The sequence below is a fragment of the Elgaria multicarinata genome, chromosome 21, assembly GCF_023053635.1.
Source record: "Elgaria multicarinata webbii isolate HBS135686 ecotype San Diego chromosome 21, rElgMul1.1.pri, whole genome shotgun sequence".
NCBI classification, from domain to species: domain Eukaryota; kingdom Metazoa; phylum Chordata; class Lepidosauria; order Squamata; family Anguidae; genus Elgaria; species Elgaria multicarinata.
In genome coordinates this window covers 8,260,940-8,284,775 of record NC_086191.1, presented here as the reverse complement: position 1 = coordinate 8,284,775, position 23,836 = coordinate 8,260,940, and the positions used below count along the sequence as shown (strand labels likewise).

The 23,836-nt window shown below is 47.6% G+C and overlaps 2 protein-coding genes across 4 annotated transcripts in view; one reads left to right on the top strand and one right to left on the bottom strand.

Moving 5' to 3' along the window:
• The window catches only part of SLC27A3 (solute carrier family 27 member 3), a 270,600-nt gene that overhangs the window by 115,941 nt on the left and 130,823 nt on the right, over positions 1–23,836 (top strand). The window lies entirely within an intron of this gene.
• GATAD2B (GATA zinc finger domain containing 2B) overlaps positions 1–23,836 on the bottom strand; it is a 70,353-nt gene that overhangs the window by 39,218 nt on the left and 7,299 nt on the right. Inside the window, exon 1 of one of the 3 annotated variants that reach the window (XM_063145979.1) lies at positions 5,547–5,794. The exons of the other annotated variants lie outside the window; for them this stretch is intronic. The gene's annotated coding sequence lies outside the window, so the exon portion shown is untranslated. Of the gene's footprint in view, positions 1–5,546; positions 5,795–23,836 lie in introns of those variants that run through there. 3 annotated transcript variants of the gene reach the window in all.

Below are 23,836 nucleotides of genomic sequence, written 5' to 3'. Positions count from 1 at the left end.
GGCCACTTGCAAGAGACAGCTGCGAACGCTGCTGCAAAGCTGTTCCAAAGGTCCTCCGTTCTGTCTGGAGTTCATCGTAAAGCTTCACATTTATCAAGCGACTGGAGAAGATTCGAGGCACTTCACACGCACCGCCTCACTAACCCTCACAACAATCCTATAAGGTGGGCCCGTACAGAATGAAAATGTCAACTCAGCGGGCCGTGAGGGTGGCGAAAACGGCAAATTCCATCCTGGGGTTTTTAGGGAAAAGGATGGAAAATTAAGACGGCTAAAATTAAAATGCAAAATGAAAATCTTTAGCGCAGACCCATTTGGATTACTTTGTACAGTTCTGGTTACCCCACCTCAATTAGGGGACTGCAAACCTGGGGGGCGCAGGGGCAGAAGTGCTGGAAAAGGGCAGAAGAAATGGATCAGTGGGCTGGAGGAATTTTCCCCCATGAGAAAATCCATGGGACTTTTTAGCTCTGGAAGAGGCGGGAGAGAAAGGAAACGAAGGGAGCACGAGATCGAAGCTTATAAAATTATATACGGCAGGAAGAAAGCGGAGATTTTTTTATGCCCTTTTATCTCCTAACACTAGAATTGGGGAGGGGTGTGTGTCACCAAACTGACTAGCATGTGATCTGAGGCAGACAGAATGAAGTCTTTGTTCACGCAACGCCTAATTAATTTAAGGAACTCCCCATCACATGAAGGAGCTCAGTGGTAGGGCATGTGCCTTGTATGTAGAATGCACCAAGTAAAGGCCCTGGCATCACAGGTAAAAAAGGAAGAAGCAGGTAGCAGGTGAGGACTATTCTTTAATGGAGGGCTGCTGCCAATCAAAATCAGACCTGTTGTAGGCACCCTCCAGATCAGCGGTTCTCAACCTGTGGGTCGCGACCCCTTTGGGGGTCGAACGACCCTTTCACAGGGGTCGACTAAGACCATCGGAAAACACATATTTCCGATGGTCTTAGGAACCAAGACACCGCTCCTCTATCCGTCTCCAGGAGGGTCTTCTTCTTCTGTTTCCAACAACATATCCCTTCTTCTTCCATTTCCAACAACATATCTTTGTGAAACAGGGTTTTCCAGCTTGTTGGTTATCAAGTCTAAATACAGAAGTGGACTTGTTGTGGAAGATGATCTTCGTTGTGCTCTTGCAAAGACTGCCCCGAGAATTTCTGATTTGGTGAGAAAAAAGCAATCTCAACCTTCGCACGGACGTTGGCTTTTTACGCATACTGTCTCACCATGCTTCAAGACAAAATTTCATTTATTTGTAATTAGAAATAAATATTTCACAATATATAATTACATATTGTGTTTGAGATTAATCACTATGCTTTAATTATGTTCAATTTGTAACAATGAAAATACATCCTGCATATCAGATATTTACATTACGGTTCATAACAGTAGCAAAATTACAGTTATGAAGTAGCAACGAAAATAATTTTATGGTTGGGGGTCACCACAACATGAGGAACTGTATTAAAGGGTCGCGGCATTAGGAAGGTTGAGAACCACTGCTCCAGATGGTTTGAACCATCAGCAATCGCAGCCAGGCATTATGAGAATTGTAGTCCAAAACATCTGGAAGGCACTAAATGGCCTACCTCTGAAATAGACCATAGTGGGCTACACAGGCAAATGGTCGGCCTTGGATCGAGGAAACTTCCTATTTGTGGTGTGATGGCCGCTAACGCACTTTAAAATGGCATCAGACCAGGGGTGTCGAATGTCTTCCAACCCTGAGGCTGGATTCAATTCCGCAGAAGCTCTCAGGGTCTGCATTCTTGCAGGGGGAGGGGCCAAATTGGGGGAGGGGCAAAGACAAATGGGGAGGGGCAAAAACATCCGCATATTTTAGCCTACAGCACCATGTACATTGATGGTGCTATATAAATAAATAATAATAATAATAATACTGCCAGTCGCTAAGTCTTGGGGTAAGTCTTCAAATTGGAGGTGGGTAAAAACCGTGAAACCGCTAAATGGCCGTCAGCTGGGGGAAAGGGGTGTGCGGCTACCCGAGGAACCCGGGAGGGCTGGATCGGGACCTGAGGTTCAATACCCTCCCCCCCCCCCCGCATACAACAAATTCAAGGAGAAATAGGGCAGCAATGAAAGGAGGTTCAGCAATGGATATTGGACACAATAGCTGTATGAAGCCTCCGTTTTTTTAGATGCAGTCTACCACTGAATACTAGCTTTAGGGGGGGGGCTGCAGGGAAGGAGAAACCTTGGTGTGTGCATGTGTGCACTTCTATGCCCTCCTTGGGTTTTCCCCTGAGATGGTTGGTTAAAAAAACAGGAAAGGTGGGCTTTTCGTTTGAACCATCAAAAATGTTCTTGCATTTCAGCAAGCGGCTTTCATGGTTCAGGCAAGAGTTTTAACTAGAGACACTCCTGACTCACGGTTCACATTCTCGGCTGCTACACAGGTCCTCAGGCACCCCTGACTTGCAGGGTGGCAAGAGATGAAGATCAGTGCAACTAAGACGCTTATTTACGGCTCTTAATGTGGCCTAGGCAGGCAGCAGACTGAGGTGGTACGAGCCTGCCTGGGCTCTGAGATGACCTTTGGAGGTCCTACTTACTAGCCTGCCACATCAGTACAGTTGGAGGGCACTAAAGAGGAGGCTTTCTCAGTGGTGGCCCCGTGCTTTATGAAATTCCCTTCTGAGAGAGAGACGGCTGGCTCCATCTGTGGCGGCTTCGAACAGGGCTTTAAAAACATAACTGTTCCCTCTGGCTTTTAACTGAAAAGGTTTCACGATATTTGCTGCTGTCCAATTTGGGGAATTGGATTTTTGAAATTTCAATTACTTTTTTTTGAAATTTTTGACATTTGAATTTATTTTAACTGGCTTACTATGAACTGTTTACCTTTTAAGGTGCGTTTATAACTTTTATGTTGAATTTGGTTGTTTTCTATTGTAAGCTGTCTTGACAAGACCACAGTCTTGAAAGGCGGCTAAGAAATATATTAAAGAAATTTTAAAAAGTAAGAGTAAGAATCCTGAGGTGGGAGATTGGCAGCACATACCATTTCAGGCTATATGTGAAGGGTTACATTTTCGAATACAACTACATTTAAACCAAAAATGACCCCCAAATGCCTGCAAGTAGTACCCTAGAACATCAAGAAGGAAGATTCTAGCCCAGTCTGCAAGTTTTCTGTGTTATTTTTCTATTTGCTGGGAGTTTTTTTTTTGCTTTTTTCAATGCATGAAAACTGTGATTTCTCCCTGCCTTCTGTAAGTGCCACACTCAATTCTACCACCTCAGGATTTTACCATTTCATTCTACGACATGTAGGCTTATGAGCTGCTTCAGACTGCAGGTGATGGATTACATTTTGGCTGGGCTAGGACCTTGCATTTGTGTTGTACCCCGCCTCGATCCGGAGAGGCGAGTAACAAATAATAATAATAATAATAATAATAATAATAATAATAATAATAATAATAATATTTCTCTCCAACAGGCTGCTTTTTAATAGTAGGTCTTTCGTTTTTCTAAAATAAATGGAAGCCACCCAGAAGTGGCCTCCCCCCATCTGCACAATGAACAGGTACAATCCACAGTACCATTTCAGGACTTGTACTGCCTTATTCTGCTGCATGCATAGAGCTGGATGCATGCAGCGGTCCTCAGACTCCCATTGATGGAGAAGTTGGGAGAACAGAGAGGGAAAGAGCAAAAGAAAGAAAGCATAGGTAAGATATAGTCTCGGGTGTGTGTGTGTGTGTGTGTGTGTGTGTGTTATTAAAAAAAGAGGCATACTTTTATACAGACTATAGATGCTGTGCGAAAATGCACCTAATTCCCCACTGAAAGATGGGAATGTAAAAAACTGCATTATACCTGGTCAATTTATTGCTAGCCCAGCGTTAATCACAAAAGCAAAATGAATCACGGAATAGTAGAGTCGGAAGGGGCCTACAAGGCCATTGAGTCCAACCCCCTGCTCAATGCTAGATTGGGAGACCGTCTACCTCTGAATGCCAGTTGCTGGGGTCTAAGAGCAGGGTTGGGCTGCTGCCTTCAGGCTTCCAAAAGGCCTCAGAGTGACCGCTGTAAGAAGCAGGATACTCGGCTCCTATGGGTTCAAGCTGCACCTCAGGCATGGACATAGCAGGAAGCCCTGAGCAACACACTCTCAGATTCTTCATTCCACTTTTACTAGACCTTGGAACACGTGAAGAAATGACAGACATACACCAAGCATTCGAAGATCGCCTTTTCCTGGCCCCGGAGTCACCGCAGCCGACCACCACGCATCTACAAGTTTACAGCTTTGGGGAGCAGAGGGTGCCAAAATCAGTCAAATGAAAATGGTGGGATACCTTCACGGGGGCGGATTGAAGACAACCAATATGGCGCAGCAGCGTAAAAGTCCTCTACAACCGAGGAACCGCCATGATTAAAAAAGCCAAGCACTGAAGTATGGTGTCTGATAGTAAACTAAAACACACTAGTGAAGGAATCTTCAATGGGAATAATGTCGAATTCAGACTGAGATGTCTTTTAAGTCTTATCCCGGGGCCAAATGCCAGGAGAAGAGAGACAAGGCAGAGGGGTCCTCTCTTCGTCCTTCCTCAATGAAAACTGGCAGAGAGAATCCTCCAGGAACATGCTTCTAGCAGCTCTGGTGGGGGTGTGGGGATGTCTTTCTTTCTTTCTTGGGGGTGGGTGGAGGAAATGAGGGGATAAAAGCCATTGGCATTAGCTCAATAACCATCAGGCCACCATAAACAGAATAAGAGAGGGGGGGCTAAGGGAGGTTTAAAAGACCAGCTTACTCTCCCTTCCCTCTTCTGTCTCCCCCCCTTCCCTCCCATCAGCCCAAGTGACGCAGACGCCCTTATATAATAGGCTGCGATTTCCTAGACCACAAGGAAGGCCTCCCCCTGCCACCACCACTGCTTTGTGCTTGGCGTACACTTCACACACGCGCAAACGCATCTTCCCGGCCTTGGCGCTGTGCCAGCACTCTCCCTCGTCAGCTGGCTAGCTCCATTCACAGAGCAGGGTTGTAGCTGACATGAAAAGAGGGGGGGCGGGGTGGAGGAAAGGGGGGGGAGAGAAGGGGAGAGAGGGAGAGAGAGAGAGAGAGGGAGAGAGAGAAGGTTCGGGGTATGCTATCAAACTATCAGCACGCCAGAAGAGACAATAGAACATCTTTGCCATATTCCTTAAATAATTCACCTTTCTCCCTGCCACCCACCGCCCCCAAATCCTCTTCCTCTGTGGCTTCAGACTGGTAACTGCACGAATGGAGGGGGTGGGGGGGGGAGAAAGGGGGCAATTGCCAAAATAAATGGATTAATTATCAGACTAGACCGAAAGCAAGGGCTTTAAAAAAAGGTTTTTTTTAAAAAAACGGCATTCAAGAGAGCTCACGGCTGTGAAAGAATAATAAGATAAAAGAGAGAGAGAGAGAGAGAGAGGTAGGTAGGTCTTGGCTAATCCCTAAAGAGCCCTTTGTTTAAAAGAAGAAGGAGAAGAAAAATTAAAAAATAGAAAAGACGGTGCAAAAGAATACTCACAGGTAGCGTATCCTGCCTCCTTCCTGGACTTGTCAAGAGGAGGGGAGAGACAGACAGATGGAGGGGAAGATGGATCGCCAGCACGCGAGGAGGGCAAGGGGGAGAGCCGGGGTGTTTTTTCACGGGAAGCCCCCTCCTCGGTGGAACATGGGCGGCCGCGGCGTGCCATCCCCCTCCAGGGACCTGCCGGAGCCCAGTCGTGAAACGGGCACGTCCCTGCCAATCATCTGTGGTGCCGTTATATTAAACAAAAGAAAAGGGGGGGGGGAATGCTTACTTTTACCCATGATGCCTAGCGGGGGCAGTGGAGAAAAAAAAATAAAACCAGTTGCAGCCGGTTTGTAACCTCAGGACATGGAATTATCGCTTAAAAAAAAAAATTAAGTTGGTTGTGGCATTAAGAGCCAGTTAACTGCTTCGCCGCCCCCCCACCCCACCCCGCCGCCACCGCCCGCCCCCCTCCTTTCCTGCACGACTTCCATCATCAGGTCTCTGGCGCCCGCTCAGTGGCCCCCACTCCTTAAAACGTATGCTGGCACCTTGCCAAACTTTGCTTCTCATTCATAAGCGTGGGCTTTTCCTCCAAGGGTCTTTTAACTAGTTGGCTGCCAGGAATAAAACGGAGGGGGCTTTTCGTTGTGGAGGATGGTTTAAAAGGGAGGGGGGTGGAATTCCCCATCAGGAGACACCTTCGACACCCGGGCCTAAGGGGGACCCTCTCACAGGGGAATGGAAAAGGAAGCCAGAAAGAGAGAGGAAAAGTTAAGTGCCTCTTGGCCTAGTTCTAAAGGTGTGTGAATCCAACAAGGTTGTACAGAGAGGGAGCAAAACTCCAATCATGTAGAAGTGTCAGCCCACACAGCCGTCCCTTTGGTTTTTTTTTGGGGGGGGGCAGAGGTCACAGGGGGTCAGCTGGGTCTCATCAGTCCGAAATCCGCCTCTGGCCTCAGAATGCCTCCGTCGGGATGTGCCTTGTTCACCGTGAACTGCGGTGCCATTTTCCCACCCAGGGCTGACCATCAACTGCCCAGTGGAGACGGCGTAACGCTACAAGGGTCAAAGCCGATAGACCCTCCAGTCGTACTCACAAGGGCGCTGAGGGAGGCCTTGGCGCTGCTAACGGAAGCCGTGCGGCAACGCTATCAAGAGTGCCCTCTCGGCTCAAACTCTTCTGGGCCGTTTCCAAGACCACTTTCAGCTATTCGGAGCATAGATCATTTTGCCTGCTGGACAAGCTCTGAGCCTTTTCTGCTATTCGGCGCAAAGGCTCCATGGCAGACCGTCCTCAAACCATGCTATTGGAGGAACCGTAGCAATGATGAGTGCTGGACAGCATCTCTCTCCCCCAGCTCCCACTTAACGAAGTGTGAACAGAGCCAACAAATCGCAAAATCTGCCTACCTAAAATTATTTTCTGGGCCACCATTAAGGGTGGATCACTCTACATACCCCTCTCCGATTGGGCAGGCTTTTTGCCCAACCGCCAGGCCAGGTGTATCTGGTTCACTCGGCACCGTTGGCGTCACGGACCCAGTCCCAACGCAGTCCTGAGCAGCACTTTGGCTATCAAATTGAACTGGTTGACCTTCTAATGGCCAATACCAGGCATATCGGCCTTTCAGCATAGAGTTGTAGGGCTAGAGCAACACGCTTAATCTGTGCCCGCAGAGATTCATGGCCAGTGCTGGCTCTCAATTTAATACTGGAGTTCAGGCAGAACGCTGCCTAGTCTAGCCATTTTCTTCGCTCTGTGTGACGGGAAGCTCACCCCTGCTACATCCTTTCAGGGCCAATCCCAAATTAAGTCTGGATTAACCCATACTCTAGGGTTGTGCATCGGATGCATCAATTTCCCACCCAAGAGTAGCAAATGCCTGACTGGTTATACAAATCTGCCTGGTCGTTTTGCACAAGTGTTCGGAAGCAGAAACGCTCACTGAGATGGCTGTCTATGTGCACAGGCATGCACAAGGGGTGTTGGTGAGATGAAGGTAGAACGTTACTACTGGAGGTATGGATGAAATAGTTACTTGGATGTCCTGGAATCATAGAACCATAGAGTTGGAAGAGGCCTGTAAAGCCATCGAGTCCAACCCCTCGCTCAGTGCAGGAATCTACCTTCAAGCATCCCTGACAGATGCTTGTCCAGCTGCCTCTTGAATGCCTTTAGTGTGGGAGAGCCCACCACCTCCCTAGGTAACTGGTTGCATTGGCGTACTGCTCTAACAGTCAGGACGTTTTTCCTGATGTCCAGCAGGAATCTGGCTTCCTGTCACTTGAGCCCATGATTCCGTGTCCTGCACTCTGGGAGGATCGAGAAGAGATCCTGGCCCTCCTCTGTGTGACAACCTTTCAAGTATTTGAAGAGTGCTATCATGTCTCCCCTCAATCGTCTCTTCTCCAGGCTAAACATGCCCAGTCCTACCCTGGTGATGTCAGTATCTGAGGCAGCTACCCCTCACCAAGCCAGGGATGAACATCTGCTTTGTTGGACCAACTTGCCTCAAGCTAGGAGATATCTTCCCCACCAGAAATCTTGGGTTGTTAATGGCCAAAACAGAGCAAGAGGTGGTTGGCAAGATTTTGATCCCATCAGGGCAGTGCTTTATCCCCTAACAGCCTAATATAGGATACAATAAAGGGATGGACTTGGGGACATCTTTGGGATGGGGGTCTAACACAGAGGACCCCGGAATATGGGACAAGTTCCCACCAATAGTATTGCTAGATGCAGCCTGTTTGACATGTCCCACAGAATTCATGGGGCTGTTTTGGACTGAGCCAGACCCATTTTCACACAGCCCCACCCTCCACCTGCATGCCAGGTGCTAGTTTTGGGTCATATGCTCTATCCCTGATAACAGGTGAGACAGACAGGCTCTGAATTCAACTGGCAGTATTTGGCATCGGTGAGGGAAATTATAGAGAGGCAGGACGTGTGCCATCGGTGAATCTAATGCAAACAAGAGCACCAGATATTAGTTATTAAGATTTATATACCAACTTATTTGCTAAACAGCCATCAAGGTAGAGGGGAACAGTTCAGAGGGAAGAGCCATAAACCTTGCACAGTACACTGACTTCATCTCTTGAATGCTAGAGCCCTTTTCAGACCTTGGGGGGAAATAGAGAACGAGAGAGCCGGGCAGGCTGAAATTGCATTGAAAACAGTGGGGCCTCAAACGTCTAAACTCAACTCTACTGAGCCTGCCTGGGGAAGGTTAATGGAAGAAAGGAAATAAAGGTAGGAAATTGATATGGGACCGGTTTATTGGCACAGCAGAATGAGGTGGTAGACTTGGCCATGCTGCTGTTTCAGCGTGCAATTGGAGGAATGGCACTTTAATATCCTATGGAAGAATCTCTCTGCAAGTATAAAACCAGCACACCCATCAGCGGTCTGGATTAGAACTACCACCACCCCGCCTTTGCTGGACTTAGTTGATTAATCAGTTAAGTTGCAGTAAATGTTTTACATAAGGGAATCTTCCCCCCCCCTTTTCTTTTTAAAAGTGAAACCCCAAAACTGCAGTCTGAAGAGGTACAGTCTGTTTTCCGACCTCTGGAGTCTCCCACCTCATTCTGCTTCATGTGATTACCAGGCTTAGTCCAGAGATCCTGGGGACATCCCGTGAAGCTGACGGGTGGGAGATTCGGGACAGATAAAAGGAAGGACTTCTTCACACAGTGCAGAGTTGAACTGCGGAATTTGCTACCGCAAGATGGAATGATGGCCACCAATTTGGACGACTTTAAAAGCGGGTGGTGGTGGATAAATTCCTGGAGGAGAAGGCTATCAAGGCCTACTAGTCCTGATGGCTATGTGCTACCTCCAGTATCAGAGCCAGTACGCCTATATACACCAGTTATGGGGAACATGGGTGAGGGGGGTGCTGTTGCACTGTGTCCTACTTGTGGGTCTCTGGTCGACAGCTGGCTGGCCACTGTGTGAACAGAATGCTGGACTAGATAGACCCTTAGTCCAACAGGGCTCTTCTTATGTTCTTAAAAGCAAAGAGATGGTAGCAAATATCAGATTTAGCCAATTTCCCCTTACATCCTGGACCACCAAGCAAAAAGCCACAACGCTAGAGAGCATTCATACCACCCAGCCACCTCCAGTATGGGAGCGTGACATTCCCTGCCTCGATCCAAGTGGAGAGGCGAGTAAGAAATAAATTATTATTATTATTATTATTATTATTATTATTATTATTATTATTATACCAGCTTGCCAGTACTGAAGAAGGTTGACTCTCAACAATGTTGTCCAAGGAAGGGTCAGCCACCATTCAATCTATATAAGCACTATGCCTCAAGCCGAGAACACTTTGCAGAAGCGGCTTGCCTCAAGCCAGTAACGGTGATTTTCTATCTGTAGAACCACCCCTACACTTGTGCCCTGCTACAAATAAGCTGCAACTTTCTCAATTGGTTCAGCAGAAAGGAAAGGAAAGGAAAGGAACCTCTAGTGCAAGCACTGAGTCATTCCTGACTCTTGGAGGGACGCCAGCTTTCGCTGACGTTTTCTTGGCAGGCCTTATAGCGGGGTGGTTTGCTGTTGCCTTCCCTGGCCGTGATTCCCTTTCCCCCAGCTAGCTGGGTACTCATTTTACCGACCTCGGGAGGATGGAAGGCTGAGTCGACCTGAGCCGGCTGCCTGAAACCAGCTTCCGCTGGGATCGAACTCAGGCCGTGGGGAGAGTTTCGGCTGCAGAAACTGCTGCTTTACTGCTCTGCTCCACACGATGTTCAGCAGAAAGCATTGCCTAAATATGGGCAGCCTATGTGGATCCCCTCTGGGGCAGTGTTCAAATGTATTACCCCCCAGCTCCAAACACACACACACAGACACACACACACGGACACACTCAACCTCCTTCAGCCCGTACAGATAAAGCTGCACTACCCAAATGCGCTGAACATATAACCTGGCCCTTGACTCACTACTCAAAAACAAGTTACGTGGTTCTTTAAAGGGTCAGCTAACAGTATCCCCAGTCAGCTCAAATTAAAAATGATAATAATTAAGAGACGATGACAAAAATAAAAAGATTCCCGCTGGATCAGAGGAACTGTCCATCTGAAACAACTGGGCATGTTTAGCCTGGAGAAGAGAAGATTGAGGGGAGACATGACAGCACTCTTCAAATAGTCACACAGAGGAGGGCCAGGATCTCTTCTCGATCCTCCCAGAGTGCAGGACACGGAATAACGGGCTCAAGTTAAAGGAAGCCAGATTCCAGCTGGACATCAGGAAAAACTTCCTGACTGTTAGAGCAGTACGACAATGGAATCAGTTACCTAGGGAGGTGGTGGGCTCTCCCACACTAGAGGCATTCAAGAGGCAGCTGGACAACCATCTGTCAGGGATGCTTTAGGGTGGATTCCTGTATTGAGCAGGGGGTTGGACTCAACGGCCTTGTAGCCCCTTCCAACTCCGCTATTCTATGATTCTATGATTGATCTCAACCACCACTTAGGTTAGTCAGGGTTACTATGGGTAAGGCATACAAAGAAACATTTGCCCATCCACAAATTAAAGGAGAAGGAGAACTCTATCAATGGCTATTAGTTGTAGTAAATGGGACCTACAACAAAATGTGGTAACGTGAGATGACCCTGTTCAGGGTGCCAGCTAGCCATGCCCTCTTCTATGATATTCCATTTCCCCCCCCCCCCCCCGCACTACCCTCTAAGCATGCTCAGTCCTCACTGGGCTGTTTGAGGGAGGGGGATATGTTTGCTCCCTTGGTTTTTAATTTATATATTCTTTACACTTCTGTACAACACAGAATTTTGCTGAGCATTTCCCAGTAGCCCCGTTTGGACTTCCCGGCTGTTAGCATCTAAGTTTGATCTTAGAGGGAGTGATGGCTAAATGGACCCTCCAGGGTCAGGGGCAGTCTACCTCTGAATGCAAGGATAGCCACCCCTTTTAGGCCCTGCTTACAGTCTCTTTAGGAGTATCAGCTTGTCCACTCCCGGTGACAACATTCTGACCTAGATGGGCCCTTGGCTTGACCCAGCGATACTCCTCTTGTATTTTTAATGGGCACCCTCTCGTGTAACACACATCCTACAGTAATATTCCTCTAAAAAAGCCCATATAAAACACACAGCACACATCTGCGCATGAGTCCACTGTACTGGCACACACACGAACAAGCCTATGCACCAGCCTTCCCCAACCTGGTGCCCTCCAGATGTTTTGGACAGCCAGCATCAACACGCACCATGACTCTGGCCCTAGCCAATCCGATCTCTGCAATACGCAAAACAATTCTGCAACTGGTATGAATGGAAGTGTGCCAATTAAGCTTAATTCCGCGCTCCGACTTAGCTAGGCTATGGGTGGGTCAGGAGGCATATGGGGGAGTCCAAGGTTTCAGCGGCCCATGCCCTCCCCCACATACTGTCGAGCTATTATTTATTTATTTGTTATTTGCAATATTTATATACCATTGAATATAAATTGAAAATTTCAGAGCGGCGTACAAGATAAAATGAAAATAAAAACAGAATAGAACACTTAAAACAGATCTTAAAAGAAGCAAATACAGAGACTCCTGGCTGGACATTAAAGAAAGGCATCCTGAAATAATGATGTTTTCAGGAGGCGCTGAAAGGAGTACAAATTTGGCTCCTGCCTGACCTCCAGAGGCAGGGAATTCCACAGGAGGGGGGCCACCATGCTGAAGGCTCTTCCCCTGGTGGACTCCAATTGGAGGATGAATCTATGTGGGACCACCAGGAGCAGGCCCTCGGATGACCTCAGTGACCGGGCAGGTTGGTAGGGGAGAAGGCGCTTTCTCTGGTATCCTGGTCCCAAGTTGTTTAGGGCTTTGTACACAAGTACAAGAACCTTCAACCTGGCCCGGTAGTGAATAGGCTATGAGGGCTAGAAACTTGTCTTTTTTAACTTAAATTCTGTGACTTTTCCATGCAACAGTGGAACTGTGCCACACAGCCCATCCTGCCAAAGTGGTAATTATACTAGAGCCCAGGGCTGAAAGAAAGGAAGAAAAACGGCCCAAACCCAGGTGTCTTAGGCACAGGAATGCAAAGTATTCCCTCTCCTTCTCCGCCCTCCCAAACTGAACGCCCAGATTCCCTCATGCTTCTCCTTGTTTGTCCACAATGGTTGAGAAAACCTGAACAATAAGCTATAGAAACAACAAGGCCGTAAGTATTTTATGCCATCCCATCCGCTCTTCCTGCCACCCGTGGATTCAATTATAACCGGAGATGATTTGGACGACTTAGGGGGAGATTCGCGGGGGTGGGGAGTGACAGGAGAGATTACACCATCGATTCGGCTCATTCGACAGCAAAAGGGCCCATTCCCATGCAACCATTTTGAATGCCAGCATCCAGCAGACTGATTTGCTCCTTCCGAGAAGGAAAAGAAAATTGGAAGAGCGCTCTCTAGCCGTCTCGTTCCAAATGCATACGCAGAATTCGCTTTCGGCAAAAAAGCCAGAACCTTTCTCCCGCTATTTCTTTAGCACATACGCATGGTAGCCATCTTTATCTGAATTGCTTTTCGAGGTAATTAGGATAGTCTGAGCCACATGTTGTGCTAATAACAAGTCACTCCTACACTTTAAAAGTCAAGTTTGGGGTATAGAAAATGGGCGACTTTTAAGGAGTTCTGTGAACCACTCAGGCCTGGTGAAATCGATTCAACCTTGCATTAACGGCCCAATCCCCTAATCATACTGAGAGGTTAAGGAGTGTCTCGTCACCTTATGCACTCCAATTCCCATCTCTCTGTGCACCAACCTTAACACTAACGATCGAAAGCTCAAACCAGTTTGCAAACCTGTGTTAGCAAGCTCCATTTAGCAGCTAACCAGGGTTCGCGTTACGATTGGTTTGCATGCACACTAGCCATGGTTAGCTCTGAAAGTGCAAGGAGGAGGGGATTTTGGAGGGGGAAAAGGAACGTGCAAAGCCTCAGGTTAGGAATCTGGGCAAGTGTTATGCCTGCGGTCCCAAATTGGGCTGGCATTTTTACCAGCCTCCCCAACAACCACGAAGCACTCAAATATGGTCCAACATTCTGGCATTTAAAGAACTTGTTTAAAGAACCACCTAAAGAACTGTTCTAACTATTTTCTAGCCGTTGGCTAGAAAACATCAGAGGCCAGATGCTCCCAGACATTTTGCAAAGCGCTACATCTGATCACACGGAGGTCCCTCTTCCCCACCATAACAGATGTAATAGGTTTGATGCCTCTGAAATGGCAGCTTATGTACACACATGTTCTTCCAAATCCTTTTTCCTATTCCTATTCAGGGATGTCTGGAGTTACGAGACGAGGCCTGCAACAGAAGTTGGGCCATGGTGGGTCAAACTGGGAGGAGAGAGACAGAAGTTCTCTGAGGCAGCGTTGCCAGATCTCCTAAACTGCGGACCCTGGTACATACCAGGCAGAGCTAACTAGGAAATGGGGAGGAACCTAGTGGCAGTGGGGTGAGGAGAAGATGACACTTGTCCACCCAGGGCAGGAGCAGATGGGTATGGAAACGGCTTTGATCTTGGCCCCTCACCCATTTTACCCTTTCCCCCAGGCATCCTGAGAAGACATTTCAAATCAAACCCCAAGGCCTGGGAACCCTACTCTGAAGCAAGTGTTGTAAGTCAGGGCGCACTGCTCCTAAATGAGGGGTGTGCCCATGTGTGACACCCCCGCCCCGTCCCGCTACCATTGTTATCACATGATCCCATAATGTAAGAAAAAGGTAGGTTGCCACATTCTTTCATTTATGGAATACTCCCCTTGTTCAAATAAGACAGGCACAGGCTTTATACAGCCACTCACCTCTGGCGAGTCAAAATTGTCTCCAGGCGACCATGCAGGGAAACTTTAAAGACACTGGCCCTTCAGCCCAGCTAGTGCCATCAATCACAACTTAACACATCTCCTGAACTTAGCAGAACACACGTCTTCGTAAATGTGCATAAGATAGCACCAAAAGACAGACTGATGCAGGTAGATTAGTAATTTATGTGCTAATTTATTTTTTGCAAGGCTGAACCGTCAGTAAGGCAGCACCCACCCCTCAGTTATTTGTGATGGAGAAGCATCCGGCAATTTCTCACAATCTTTTACACCTTAGCTAAACTTTGTGGCACGTAGGCCATTTGGAACTGGCTCAGACTGCACCCATTGGGGTGGGGGCGCATCCCTCTGACGGCAGACCTTCCCGCTTTTACATCATGACCTGATTGCTCAGCAATTCCTTATGACTGTATCCTCCTCTTTCCTCAATGCCTGTAAGGGTGGGGGACGACAAGTTTCATGAAATCATACCAAGTCGATAACCAGCCTGTCTGAACGGTCTGTCAGGTGACCCTAGGGACCAATCCCAGCCCACCAGACCCTATAAAATCTTAGCCTCAGCCCTTGCTCAACCTGTGCCTGGTTTCGGACTACTCAACTATTACTGCATGATCACTTCCATCTGGATCTTGCAACTTGAGGGCCCGGAGCTTGACCATTGCCTAGGCCCAGCTGCCTTCCCTAGCAAGCACCCCATCATTCAGTCTCCTGAAACCACTCACGGTAGCTCCCGCTGCACATACCAGCGAGAGAACTGCGGCCTTTGAAACAAGCGGGATGAGATCTAAGTTAATTTTCATTCCACTCCAACAGTAAATCTGTGGCAGCCAGAAGGCGGGTGGGTGGGTAGGGGGTAAAAATGAAGACCCACTGCAGTGAAACAAGTTTTATAATTCATTAAATTGAATTATTTCGCTCCTCATACAAGCAAGTATCAGGCAGTCGGAAGAAAGGGGAGGAGGGGGGTGAGGGGGGTGGAATTCGACAAACAAACCGTTCAAAGCGAGAGAGCGCTAGTCAGCAGTAAAAATCCTGTCCCTCCGAATCGTTTCCAGTTATCCATCTCACTTAATGTCGCCTGCACGCCTCGGAAGCAGGATTCAATACCGCCACCGAGATATTGCAGGCTGAGCCGCCCCGAGTGTGGCAAGGAGAGACATAATGAGCCTAACAAAGAAGAAGAAAAGGAAGGAAGTACAGGCGGGGGGTGGGTGGGGGGTGGCGGAGGTTTGACAGATAGCTGCGTTAACTTGCCCTGCTCTGCTGCCAACGCAGTAATTCCAGGGTACAAGAGAAACAACAGGCAAGAAAAACAATACAAATCAAATACTTGAAAGGTCCTCAGCACAAAAAGTACTTCTCCACAGAAGAGGCTGCCCTGCTGCCCCTCTGCACAAGTCACTGCTCTGAGCTGGAGTCCTTCTAATTAACATCTCCCGGAGCGTGGGGAATTTTGCCACATCTCTGCAGCGGGGTGTGACTGGATTGCCTGTTCAGTCACGAGAGAGGCGCACAGCAGAATGAACCACCCTCGGAGGAGGTTGCCTTGTTGACTCCCTGCACGAGTCACTGTTCTGTGAACCTGGCCTTGCTTTTTCATAGTAGAGAAAATAGAAGGCTGTGGTTGAAATAGCAAAAACACAATTGGGGTGCTCAGCTTTTTCATAATCAGACTTTTCTAGGAGAAAGTAATTCTGCCCCATCTCTGCCTCAGGCACAACTGATTCATTCCATTGTTCCCAATGCAAGTGGAGTAGGAGGTTGGCCATTGTGTCTCTTTGTGAGTGCTCTAGGTCTGATGCCTTCCAACTAGCATCTGCAGGGTTACATGGAAATCTGTTGTGTCTCTGCAACCAGGCACAACTGGCTCATTCGATTATTCACAAGGAAGAGGCATGACTGAATCAGCCAACCTACCCCATTGGGTTTCTGCATGATTGACTGCTGTGGCCTTGCTTCCTTTCAATTTATTTATTTAAAACATTTCTTGGCTGCCTTTCAGGGCAGAGGCCTTCACAAGGCGGCTTACAACAATAAAACCAAGCTTCTGACAGGTAATTCTGCCCTGCCTCTGCACTGGGAACATCCACATCCATTTTTCATTCATGGAAGAGGGACACAATAGCGTAAGTCACTCTCAGAAGTCTCTGCACAAGTGGCTGCTTTAAGATGGCTTCCTTTTAGTCAGGGAGTCTACCGAGATCGGTGGCTCATGCAGAAATTCATGGGCGACCTCCTCTGAGGGTGAGTGCTTCTTACCCCTACCCTCTCTAAGCACACCTTGTTCATAGAATCATAGTTGAAAGTGAGCTTGGAGGTCACCTAGTCTAAAACCCTGCTCAAAGAAGAATCTGGGGGTGGCAAGACCTTGGCAACTGCAGCATCCCTAAAAGATGGCTGCCCATCCTCCATTTAAATATGCCCACCACCACTCCCAAAGAAGTCCATTCCACTCCCAAACAACTCATCCTTTTAAGACGTTCCTATCGTTTAGCCGAAATCTGTTCCCCTACAATTTCACCCACTGGTTCTAATACTACTTGCTGGAGAACAAGTCCAGAGGGACGAAGCTCAGTGACAGAGTATATGCTTTGCATGCCCAACATCCCAGGTTCAATATCTGGAATGTCCAGGTAGGACTAGGAAAGGATCTTGTCTGAAACCCTGAAAATCCGCTGCCATTCCGTATCAATTAGGCCAGATGGATCAATTGGTATAAGGCAAATTCCTATGTTCCCAAGTCTGCTTCCTTTTCTGCATGACAGCCGTACGGATATTTGAAGACAACTATATTTTAGTTCAGAAAAGAAAAAGCTGTAGACATTTGGTTAAAACTGCCCTATGTCCACAGAGATTTCAATTTATAGTCACGACTCCAGGTATCCCAGCCTTAGAACGCACATACACACACCAGTCAATTCTATACTCTCAATGTTTTACAAATTAGGGTCATCTGTACTAATTTCGCATAATTTAGCTAGTTACCAAAAGCCAGGATTTTCAACGACGTCAGGATTTTATTGAACAGGACAAGAGCAAGACTGGAAGGGAATCAGTAGGAAAGTTTTAGGAACCAAAACCAAATGAAGCCAGAAAAAAGAAGATGATGTATCTTGAATCCCCTAGATACCAACATTTCTTCTTCTTCTTCTTCTATTATTATTATTATTATTATTATTATTATTATTATTATTATTATTATTATTATTATTATGCAACTGGGCATCTGAGACTTTCCAAGACTTAATTAAAGGAAGAGAATGTATATAAATGTAATTAAATAAATAAATAAATAAATAAAGGGAAAAATGATACCGAACCTGGGGAGGTGGGCTTTAAAGTCAGGGAGCATGAACAGGAGAAAGAGGCAGAAATATAGAGGAGGTTGTATGGGGTGGGAACAAAACTCCCATCCTGTTAAGGCCTCCTCTGCCTTCTGAGATTTCGCCATGCACCATCTACAAACTCTCAGACTGCTCTGCAGTCATGAAGCCTAGAAACCTTCTTTTCTAAAAAAAAAAATTAAGTCAATGCCAAGAATCTTCAGATGCTTATTTTGTTTGGCAAAGTACAAGGCCTGTAGAGCGACACCCTGAAGGCACACAATACTGAAAAACTACTAGTCCTGATGGCTATGTGCAATCCCGAGCATCAGAGGCAGGGTGCCTATGTACACCGGTTGCTGGGGAACATGGGTGGGAGGGAGCTGGTGCACGTGTGTCCTGCTTGTGGGTTCCTGATGGACAGCTGGTTGGTCACTGTCTGAGCAGAATGCCGGACTAGATGGACTCTTGGTCTAATCCAACATGCCTCTCCTTATGTATTTGATGTTCTTAATGCCTTTGGCCCAGTTTTAGTTATTTCAAGGAACTGGAGTACTCAAACCTTGGTTTCCTTAATAAAAAGTCAAGTTCTGTATCCCAGTGTTTAACGAACACCAGATACGTACTTTAAATAAATTAAAATAAAATCAGGTGCACACTTCAATCTAAACACCAGTCCCAAAAAGGTTATATACACAGGGAGCAGCTTCTGTAAGAACCCCCCCTACCTCCCCCCCCAAAAGCAAAAGAATGTCTAGTTAACGGATTGTCCTGAGCTTTTCCTGTCGAGCTGAGGTGGAGACACGGCTCATTTCATTCTCAGCTGAGAATTTCTTTGCTTTCAGTTTGCTTTGATAATACCAACATGCTCTTCTCCCCCCCCCCCCCCCGCACCCAATACACTCCTCTGAGGGGGCTCTTTTGATCCTTACACAGACCCAGTGAACAATGCAAAGGGGTGCCCAGATAGGATGAGATGGGAATCTCAAGTCCCTAAAACACTTTGCCCCTCTCGCAAAAGAAATAATATCCGCCATTCTCTCATTACTCCCTTTGGCCACTGCCGGGGAGTTGGCAATGTGGCACACACGGACACCTCCGTCAGCACCCAGAAACTGACCCACTATATCTGATGTTCCTTTTCTTCTTTTTCTTTACCAATTTGACTTTTTAAAAAACAGAGCAGCAGGGAGCACACTGGCCTCCAGCCACCTGCCATCTTTATTCCCCAGAATGCCTCTGTGACCCACGTGGACCCAGATGGTGGGCGGCTGGAAGCTGGCACTCTGTTTGGAAGCACTCCTGGCCACACACACCCCAAAAAGGGGGGCTGGGATGGGGGGGAGAGAGTTAGGGATAGCAAGGGGGCAACCAGGGAAAGGCAAATGGAGGGGGGATTTAATGGGAGGAGTCAGCAAGGCCTGCAGGGGGAGGGAGTGGCGAGACGGTCTCTGGCCATTTTTGGTGTGGGATGTATGAGTGTTGGGGGCGCGATCCTAAAACAGAGAAATGAGTGGCTGGGGTAGGTTGACCGTATGTGCTGGTGGTGTGGAGTGAGAGAGAGAGATGGGGTGTGTGTGTGATAATTAAAGAGGGACAGAGAACTGTGGCTTCAAAGAAGCAGGTTGGTGTTTTGGGTCTCAGACCCAACTTTTACCTTTTACACAGGGTACTGGGCAAGTTAGTTATCTTTTAGCCTCAGCAGTTTGCCATTCTGTGAAATGACTGTGAAATGGGTGTTCTGCGACCGGCTTGCACCCAACACAGCAGCCATCGTGGTGGCCATCTTGTGACAGCACCCACGACACTTTCCTCAAAACTCCAAATGTGTCCACCAGCACACACACAAAAAAAGGTTGGAAACTCCTGTCCCCAATGTGTTTGACAGCTGCCTCCAAATTTTGCCAGCCTCTTTGTGCAAGTAGTTTCTACCAGCACTTTTCTGCAGGAAGCCCCTTGCCCCCACCTTTTCCGACAGGACTCAATCCTGTAACACACCTTGAGCTAAGCCTCCTTGGCCGTAACATTCTCCAAAGAGCAGAGTTGGGTTTGGGTGCTGCCCCCGAGGGCACCTAGGAGGAGCACCTTGTGGCGGTACACCCCACAAGTCAATTCCCAAAGGTATGTCTGATGTTTGTAAGTCTGTGGTTTGTAGAATGTTGGCCTGAGTGGGCAGAGTTAGAATGTCTTGGGGGGGGGGGGAAGGAGTGATATATAAGGGAAGGACGGAGGGGATTGTGAGTTCTGTTCTTGTTCTTTTCAGGAAAGCTTTCCAGGGAGACTTGTTAGGGACTCTTAGAGTCTGTAGTGCTCTCTGTATTTATGGTACTTAAGTTCTGGGAAATTTGAGAGTCAGTGTAGTGAGTGGTGTCTTTAGAGTGTGGTGTGCACGTAGTGGAAGTATATTATTCAATACTGATAATAAAGAAAGTTCAAGAGTGATTGTGTGAGAGAAAGGAAAGCGCGAATGTGAGGGTGACCGGATTGTATGGAAGGTTTCAAAAAGGTTTTTAAATGTTGTTATTTGAAACAAAGCTTATGAACTTTTAAAAATAAATTTTGATTGTTTACTTTAAAACTACCACAAAAACCCCACGAGTCTGTTTGGCATTTATCATCTTAAGTTTACACGTTTAACACCCACTCTGACAATCATTCACCTAAGCAGGTATAACTCACAGCGCATTATATATATATATATATTAAAATCCTTCTCCATTTTAAACCCCTTTCTCCACATAGCTTGGAGGAAGGTGGGCTTTATCCCTTGCCTCAGGCGTATCAAGCAGTGGTGTTTGGCTGGAGAAGGGAGTAGCCTCGGCCAGGTCTGTTGTTCAGAGCCTGTGTTGCCCCATAATAAGTGGTGGCAGACGTGAGGTCTGGTGTTCAGGGCCTGTGTCGTGGCACACCTCCTCCTGCCAAGGAGGGAAATACAAGAACACGCTGGAAGGATCATGTGACAGCTTCCAGGTCAGGTGTGGCTGCCTGATGTGAATGACCAGAAACTTTCTCCCACCTTCTTACTGCTCTCGTCTCTATGCCTCGATCTACCCTTGGAATAAAGTCTGGTAAGTTCTACCCACAAAGTCACATTTGGGCTTGCAATGAAGCTGGTCTTGGAAACCATGGCTTCTCACAACGGGCATGAGGTGTGGTCAGCCTTGGGTTTGCGTGCTTCCCGTTCCCCCCTGGTGACCACACCAGGAGAACAGAAGCAGCTTCTTCCACTTTTAAACTAAACTAACTTCCAATTACAAACCACAGCTGTGTTACAGCTAAACGCAGCAAGCTATGATTTGTTTAAACTATGGATAGTGAACAAGCCAGGATCATAAAATAAGCCATGGCTGGATCCTGGTTCACTCGAACTGCCACCGTTTAAACAAACCAGTTTCCCGAGTTCAGATGTAACAGGGAGAAGTATTTTGCTTTCTTTTTTAAAGCAGAAACTTTTGATGGCGAGCGTGAGCCCTAGGCTCACCACTACTTGTGTGCGCATAGCAGGAAACCATGGTTTCCTGTTACGTCTGAATCAGCCCTTTGTTTTGAGCGATTAATTCTAAGCTGCCTTCGGGAAGAGGAAATCAATAGGCAGGGTAGATATATTTTAAATAAACACACACAGCATGATTTTTCTCCATATGAATGAATGGCAGTCATTCTCTTACATGAAAGAAAGTAAACATACATCCCCCCCCACCCAAACACCACTGGCACAGGGATCAAATATAAGTGCCCGTGGCCCGTCATGTCCCCCTCCTCAATTGTATACCAATCACTTTGTTCCACAGAACTCAATGGCATCCATTAGGAGCTGAGCCAACAAAGCCATTACTTCCCATTGAATGGAGAAGGAGCAGGGTACATAAGGCACCAACAGAAACCGGTCAGAGGAAAAGGGAGAAGCTACACGGGTGGGACATTTCGTTTCTGCCAGCCACAGCCAACACCTTCTTTGGGAGGGTCTGCCTGTCCTTCAGCAGCCGGGATTCTTCAAACATGAAGAGTCGCTTGAAATTGCATCATATTCTACGGGAACCGGAAAAGCAGCTTGTGGAACATTTTGGGCCTTCTGGCCACATCTCCGCTCTCAGAGGTTTTCCGTCTCCATCCAGAGGTGGACGATGCCTCGGCCACGTCACGGGAAGCGGTGCAAAGCACAGCCGAATGAAACGACAGGGTTTTCAAAATGGAGCAAGAGCTGCACCCCAGTTAGGAGCCGGGGGGTGGTGGGGTCTGGAGAGAAGGCGCAAAGGAAAATGAGGCAACAACACTGTTGCTGCCCATCTCTGCTTACCCCACTAAGGATTAAGGTATTTAGGACACCCTTTCCAACCTGGGACTCTCTGGCTGTGGTGGTACTAGAACGCCTAGAACCCCCAGCCAGCATGTGAATGATGGGTGTTAAAAGTCCAATACAGCTGGGATGGGCCAGGTTGTTTTAGGAAAAGAACTGTCTGCCCCCATTAGCCTTGAGGCTCAGAGCACATCTGAAAAGCTTTGAACGTGCAAAATAAACCACACAGGGAAGGGCTGGAGGTCAGAAGCAACAGGGCAAAAGTTTTGCACACAGAAAGACCCAGGTTCAATCTCCCGCATCGCCAGTTAAAAGGGGTCTCAGCTCCACAATCCCCTGACTATTACCCTTGCTGGCCAGGGCTTATGCGAGCTATAGCCCAAAACAGCACCCGGCTCCTAACCCTCCTTAGAGAGCCATTACCAGTAAAAGAGTGGGCTAGTGAGAGCCAGCTTCCCAGTTGGGGACACACCATGGCTCACAGGTAGAGCACAGGTGTTGCATGTAGAAGGTCCCAGGCCTGAGACTCTTCTTCTGCCTGTCACCCCAGAGAGCTGCTGACAGTCAGAGGGGCCTGTAAGCCCAAAGGTCTGAATCGACTTAAGAGACGTCTCTGCGGACTCATACGCACCTCTCTTGAGAGCACAAATAAAGAACGTGCAGGGCGCACTAATCCAAATCTGATTTTAGGGAGTGACTGCCTCTGCAATTGCTCCGTCATCTTTCTATTCGAGCTGGGAAGATGGGCATTTAGGAATTCACAGGAAGAGTCATTTGCAGCCTTACCAAAACTTTTTATGGAAGTTTATCAAACTTTTTTAAAAAACAAAAACACACCACATGCGGAGAGCCCACCTTCCAAACTTCAATTGCCTTTTGGTTCCTCCCAATCCAGCCACAAATTACTCCAGATCTGTGGACTGCTCTAAATAAATGTGGGGCGGGGGGGGGGGATAATTCAGTGACACAGCAATCTGCAGATTATGGTAGTAAGCAGCACTGAGTTGGACGGAAAGCTCAGTGTAAGGCTGGTATTTCTTCTCTTCAAATGACGTTGGGAGTATGGGGCAGGAGGGGATCATGGCCAGATACTGTTATTTCCCCCCTAGAAATGGTAGCAGTTTGGTAGACCAGGAAAATGGCATTGGGGGAAAGAGATAAAGGCCCCCCTTTTCCTGGATCACTGGCCAAGTTGATTTGAAGCCCCCAACCAGCCCCCTTATCCTGGTTGTTTTAAAAGCAAAAATATCAGATGTTCCAATCACAGACTGTGTAGCTGGGCCCTGTTTCACCAGCCATAAATCCAATATGGGTCCTTGCATAGCTGGCATTCAACCCATCCCAGACCTGGCTGCTGGTCATGGGGGGCTGGGAGTCTTTATGTTTCTCTTACTCACACCACTCAGTTTGAGAGACTAACCCAAAACAGGAAAATTGGAAGCTGCCTCAATCAGACCACTGGTCCATCTGGCCCATTATTGTCAATGCTGGCTGGCAGTGGCTCTTTAGAGTTTCAGACAGTGTGCTCTGCCATTAAGTTCATACTAAAAATAAGTAAGATTTCAGTCCTCATTGTTCTGATTTATATAGGAACATCACTAGTCCGGTATTGTCTACAGCTGCTTTCCACAAGGTGGTGCCCTCCAAACATTTGGACTACGACTCCCAGGTTTCCTGACCATCGGCTATGCTGGCTGAGGCTCATGGGAGTTGAAGCCCAAAACACTTGAAGGGCACCAAGTACACTCTGGCACTTCCCTAGCCTCACCTGGAGATGCCCAGGAATCACACCTGGGACGCTGTGCATGCAAAACATGCTCT